The sequence below is a fragment of the Arachis hypogaea genome, chromosome 1 (assembly GCF_003086295.3).
Source record: "Arachis hypogaea cultivar Tifrunner chromosome 1, arahy.Tifrunner.gnm2.J5K5, whole genome shotgun sequence".
Taxonomy (NCBI): Eukaryota; Viridiplantae; Streptophyta; class Magnoliopsida; order Fabales; family Fabaceae; genus Arachis; species Arachis hypogaea.
Genome location: NC_092036.1, coordinates 38,040,638 through 38,046,846, shown reverse-complemented (window position 1 = coordinate 38,046,846; position 6,209 = coordinate 38,040,638). Strand labels below are relative to the sequence as shown.

The following is a 6,209-nucleotide window of genomic DNA, read 5'->3' as shown; positions in this document are numbered from 1 at the left end:
GAATTTTTTTTTAAAACAGTTCGATTAGATTAATTTTTTATCAATTCTATTTTTTAAAAGGTCATATTACTTGACTGAATCGATTAAAAGTCTAGTCTTATAATAATTTCCGCTTTTCAATTGAAAATTTATTGTGAATTTGAAGCGTTTGTTTGGTTTATTATTTTATTGTTTTATATATATTTTTAGTTTTTTACTTACAAAATCTTAATAATAAAAATATTAAAAATTAAAATAAAAAATATTTTTACAAATTAAACAATCTCAACTAAATTGGTTGAGCTAAATTAATTAAAAATTTTATTTAAATATATAATAAAATATATTTTTTATTTTTAATATTTTTAAAAAATAAAAAATATATAAAATTTAATTTTTTTAATTTTATCTTTAATATTTTCAATAAATTTTAATTTTATTCCTACTTTTAATTTTTTTACCGTCAAAATGTGGTCCATATTTTTTTTCAATTTTGTTAAACCAATTAAATGTACAACCAACTGTAACAAGTTAGTAAAAAAATCCATTAAAAAAATAGAATTGGACCCTTTTTCTGGATTTTTTTAAACTTAATGTAAATTTAAATTATCATGAGAAACATCAAAAATTTAAAACCAAATGAAAACAAATATTTAAAATTATTGTAAAACAAATATCTAAAACTTAATATAAAAAAAATCTGAAAACGGAACAAAAAGAAACATTTAAAATTTAACAAAAAATAGAATTTCAAAATAATTTTAAAAAATTCATACATTCAAAAAATTGAAAAAAGAACATTCGAAAACTAAAAAAATATCTAAAACTAATAAAATGATAATCCATAACTTAAAAAAATCCAAAACATAAGAAAAAGAAATATCTAGAACATATAAAAAAAATACATCTAAAACTTAGAAAAAAAATCCAAATTTTATTAAACAATTTTGGGTTTGGTGTCTTGCATGTTTTTCTTTTCTTGAAAATTTTCAAAAATAAGTCTTGATGTTCATCTTGATCTTCAAAGTGTTCTTGGTGTTCATCTTGACATTCATAGTGTTCTTGCACGCATCATGTGTTTTGATTCATAATTTTCATGTTGTGATCATTTTTGTTGTTTTTCTCTCTCCTCATTAAAAATTCAAAAAAATAAAAAAAATATATTTTCCTTATTTTGCTCATAATTTTCAAAAATTTGAGTTGACTTAATCAAAAATTTTAAAACTTAGCTATTTCTTATAAAGTCAAGTCAATTTTTCAATTTTAAAAATCTTATATTTTCAAAAATTTTTTCAAAAAATCAAATCTTTTTCATTTTTTATTATTTTCGAAAATTTTTAAAATTTATTTTCAAAATCATTTTCTTATCTCTATTTCAAAATTTCGAAAACTTTACTAACAATTAATGTGATTGATTCAAAAATTTGAAGTTTGTTACTTTCTTGTTAAGAAATGTTCAATCTTTGAATTCTAGAATCATATCTTTTAGTTTCTTGTTAGTCAAGTAATCAAATTTTAATTTTAAAAAAAATCAAATCTTTTTCAAAATATCTTTTTCAATCATATCTTTTCAAAATATCTTTTTCAAATCATATCTTTTTCAAAATCAATTTCAAAAATCTTTTCTAACTTCTTATCTTTTTCAAAATTGAATTTCAAATATTTTTCAACTAACTAATTGACTTTTTGTTTGTTTTACTATTTCTTATCTTTTTCAAAAACCACCTAACTACTTTCCTCTCTCTAAATTTCGAAAATTACCTCCCTCTTTTTCAAAATTCTTTTAATTAACTAATTATTTCAAATTTTAATTTTAATTGTTTTTCCTCTTAATTTTCGAAAATCACTAACCCTTTTTCAAAATTTATTTTCGAATTTCTCCCTCTCTCATCTCTTTCTATTTATTTATTCATTTACTAACACTTCACTTCATCTAAAAATTCGAACCCCCTCTTCCTCTCTGAGTTCGAATTTTCCTCTTTTCCTTCTTCTATTCTTTTTTTCTTCTACTAACATAAAGGAATCTCTCTACTGTGGTAAAGAGGATCCCTATTATTATTTTCTGTTCCTTTCTTTTTCATATGAGCAGGAGCAAGGACAAGAATATTCTTGTTGAAGCAGATCCTGAACCTGAAAGGACTCTGAAGAGGAAACTAAGAGAAGCTAAATTACAACAATCCAGAGACAACCTTATAGAAATTTTCAAAAAGGAAGAGGAGATGGCAGCCGAAAATAATAATGCAAGGAGGATGCTTGGTGACTATACTACACCCACTTCCAAGTTTGATGGAAGAAGTATCTCAATCCCTGCCATTGGAGCAAACAATTTTGAGCTAAAACCTCAACTAGTTGCTATAATGCAACAGAACTGCAAGTTCCATGAACTTCCATCAGAATATCCCTATCAGTTTTTAACTGAGTTCTTGCAGATCTGTGAGACTGTTAAGACTAATGGAGTAGATCTTGAAGTCTACAGGCTCATGCTTTTTCCTTTTGCTGTAAGAGACAGAGCTAGAACATGGTTGGACTCACAACCTAAAGATAGCCTGGACTCTTGGGATAAGCTGGTCACAGCCTTCTTGGCTAAGTTCTTTTCTCCTCAAAAGCTGAGCAAGCTTAGAGTGGATGTTCAGACCTTCAAACAAAAAGATGGTGAATCCCTCTATAAAGCTTGGGAAAGATACAAGCAGTTGACCAAAAAGTGTCCTTCTAACATGCTTTCAGAGTGGACCATTTTGGATATATTCTATTATGGTCTATCTGAGTTCTCTAAGATGTTACTGGACCATTCTGCAGGTGGATCCATTCACCTAAAGAAAACGCCTGCAGAAGCTCAAGAACTCATTGACATGGTTGCAAATAACCAATTCATGTACACTTCTGAGAGGAATTCTGTGAGTAATGGGACACCTCAGAGGAAGAGAGTTCTTGAAATTGATGCTCTGAATGCCTGATGAGCGGATAATTTATACGCTTTTTGGCATTGTTTTTAGGTAGTTTTTAGTAGGATCTAGCTACTTTTAGGGATGTTTTCATTAGTTTTTATGCTAAATTCACATTTTTGGACTTTACTATGAGTTTGTGTGTTTTTCTGTGATCTCAGGTAATTTCTGGCTGAAATTGAAGGACCTGAGCAAAACTCTGATAAAAGGCTGACAAAGGACTGCTGATGTTGTTGGATTCTGACCTCCCTGCACTCGAAATAGATTTTCTGGAGCTACAGAACTCCAAATGGCGCGCTTTTAATAGTGTTGGAAAGTAGACATCCAGAGCTTTCTAGAAATATATAATAGTCCATACTTTATTCGTAATTAGATGACGTAAAATGGCGCTCAACGCCAGTTTCATGCTGCATTCTGGAGTCAAACGCCAGAAGCGATAATAAATACAGAAGTTGCGGTCAATAAAGTAGGAATCATCAAAACACCAAACCATCCAATGTAAAGACAGTTTTCAGTGCTGGTTATCCAGTTACAGAAGCGACCCCATAGGCTTTCGCTCTCGCATCTCTCTAAAATTGCAGTCATGGTAAAATCTTGGTTTTTTTAATTATCAGGGACTCCCAAGCACACGAATTCTCTCTAACTAGATAATTGAGGGCTTGCGCCCATTTTTAATAAGATTCCGGCTAAAAGCATACAAGTGCTGTAATGTGCCTCTCCATGGGTGTCCGGTAACCATGTATGTAAGGGTATAATCGGCAATTTTACAGCAAAAGTAAAAAGAAATTCCATATAAAATATTATTTCGAGCACCCCAGGATACGATTGATTAGTTAATGTTTCAAAATTTAATGTCGGTTCATTAGAACTATATAAACCGATACCTAGAATTCCCATTAATAAAAAAATAGAGCTTCCCACAGTGTATAAAATAAACTTTGTAGCTGAATACAAACGTTTCTTTCCCCCCCACATGGATAAAAGTATATAAACTGGAATTAATTCCAATTCCCACATGATGAAAAAAAGTAAAATGTCTTGACAAGAAAAAGGTCATATTTGACCGCTGTACATTGCTAGCATCAGGAAATGGAATAATCGGGATTCTCAAGTAACCAAAGAGAATTCAGTACTTCTTGATCGTGAATATCTGAATAGGATAAAACGCCCCGTGGATATCTTTGCTTCGAAACAAAACAATTAGAATTAGGCTCGGTCAACTGGAATGTGTATTATCAATATAGGGTATCTTTCAATTGAGAAGAGCTATCGACCTGAGACAAAGAGAAAGAAAGGTCTATCTATTTGATTTAGTTATTCAGTTAAACCAATGATTCGTTATTGGAGCAGATAGCAACAACCATTTCATCCGGGAAAAGCCATCTTTTTCTCAACAATGTCTTTGTCATTTGATTCAATATCCGAAAACTAGCAGTTCGCCCCGTCACCCCTCCGGGGCCCAAATAACTCAATTTTCTTATAAAATTGAAGTAGTTAACGGCGGGGTTACCCCTATTGTGGTGACGAATCTTGTATGTGTTCCTAAGAAAAAGGAATTTGTCCAATTTTCGGGGTCTCGAAAGGGGGCGTGGAAACACATAAGAACTCTTGAATGGAAATCGAAAAATAGATGTAACTCCAGTTACTCCGGAAATGGTAAGATCTTTGGCGCAAGAACGCAAGAAGATTTACAATAAATAGGTTATTATGATTTCAGGTAAGCCGCTATGGTGAAATTGGTAAACACGCTGCTCTTAGGAAGCAGTGCTAGAGCATCTCGGTTCGAGTCCGAGTGGCGGCATGGCATCTTTTACTCTAAAAGAAAAAGTAAGTCCTAAAATGAATTCAATTTCTGATTTATCTTCCTAGTATTAGTTATTGGGACACCTTATAGTCAACGTTTATTTATCTTTTTTTTTTAACGTCTCTAATTCAAAACCGAACGTGAAACTTTTGTTTCATTCGGCTCCTTTACGGAAGGGATTCAGAAAAGAAGAAATATGGAACACGGGAAAAAGATTCCGCTAACCCATAACATCTATGTCAGCCTTTCTGTATGAATACATTGAAAACGCCTTGCTTTTTAGATGATCCCTATAGAAAAGGAGTATTTTTACAAATATACGTTTGTTTTTTCTAGTTACTTCGTTCTCTATTTCTATTTGAAAGAATCTTTAGGAAAAGAATCAAATTTCCATTGAGCTAAAAAAAGGATATTGATGTCTCTAGTAAACTAGAGTAATCATTTAATAGCTATTGTGCCTCAACCTCTCTTTTGTTAAGCTCTTTCTATATATACGAATTCTTCTTATTCATTTGAATATATGAATATAAATATATATTCAAGTGAATAAATAATTTAATTTCTAATAATTTTTATAAAAAAAACAAAGAAAAAAAAGAAATAATTAGAATACAATTCTTTTGTTTCTTTAATATTTTTTAATTACTAAAAAAAATTGCATCTTTCGAATTTATTCTTTCAATCTCGACGATTTACAATAAATAGGTTATTATGATTTCGGGTAAGCCGCTATGGTGAAATTGGTAGACACGCTGCTCTTAGGAAGCAGTGCTAGAGCATCTCGGTTCGAGTTCGAGTGGCGGCATGGCATCTTTTACTCTAAAAGAGTAAGTCCTAAAATAAATTCAATTTCTGATTTATCTTTCTAGTATTAGTTATTGGGACACCTTATTTTTATGATATTTTCAACGCATTTCGGGGAGAACCAGCTGGTTCTGGATTCGAGTGGCATTTCACCCCTAACCACAACTCATCCGCTGATTCTTCAACATCAGTCGGTTCGGACCTCCACTTAGTTTCACCCAAGCTTCCCCGACTGAGAGGCGGTGGTTTACCCTGTGGCGGATGTCAGCGGTTCGAGTCCACTTATCTCCAACTCGTGAACTTAGCCGATACAAAGCTATGCTATATGATAGCACCTTTACTTGTATGACTTAGATGTCTCGTATTTCTCGAAAAAGTGATTCGATTGATGGGATTTGGTATGATACTTATGAGATCGAAGAAATTCCAATATTTCTTCTTAGAACGTATTGATTTGACCCCATAAGTGGCACCACCACCCCCTAGCATGTTGCCGCCAGAAGCAAAACCCCGTAAGTATACATAAAAAAACCCTTTTGTTAAGAAATAGAATTCTCGGGATAGGAATAAACAAATCATGGATAAATTTAAGCGACTCTTTCTTAAACCCAAACGATCTTTTCGGGCGCAAATGCCTACGAAAAGATCGTTTGGGTTTAAGAAAGAGCCGCTTAGATTCA

At 31.6% G+C, this 6,209-nt stretch overlaps 2 non-coding genes across 2 annotated transcripts; one reads left to right on the top strand and one right to left on the bottom strand.

The window, feature by feature from the left end:
* Positions 1-2,591: 2,591 nt before the first annotated feature.
* LOC112716761 (small nucleolar RNA R71) lies at positions 2,592-2,699 on the bottom strand. Its single transcript, XR_003160464.1, has one exon. It is a non-coding gene; the product is annotated as a small nucleolar RNA R71 (small nucleolar RNA).
* A 1,943-nt stretch (positions 2,700-4,642) lies between these two features.
* TRNAL-UAG (transfer RNA leucine (anticodon UAG)) lies at positions 4,643-4,722 on the top strand. The gene has a single exon. It is a non-coding gene; the product is annotated as a tRNA-Leu (tRNA).
* Positions 4,723-6,209: the final 1,487 nt, after the last annotated feature.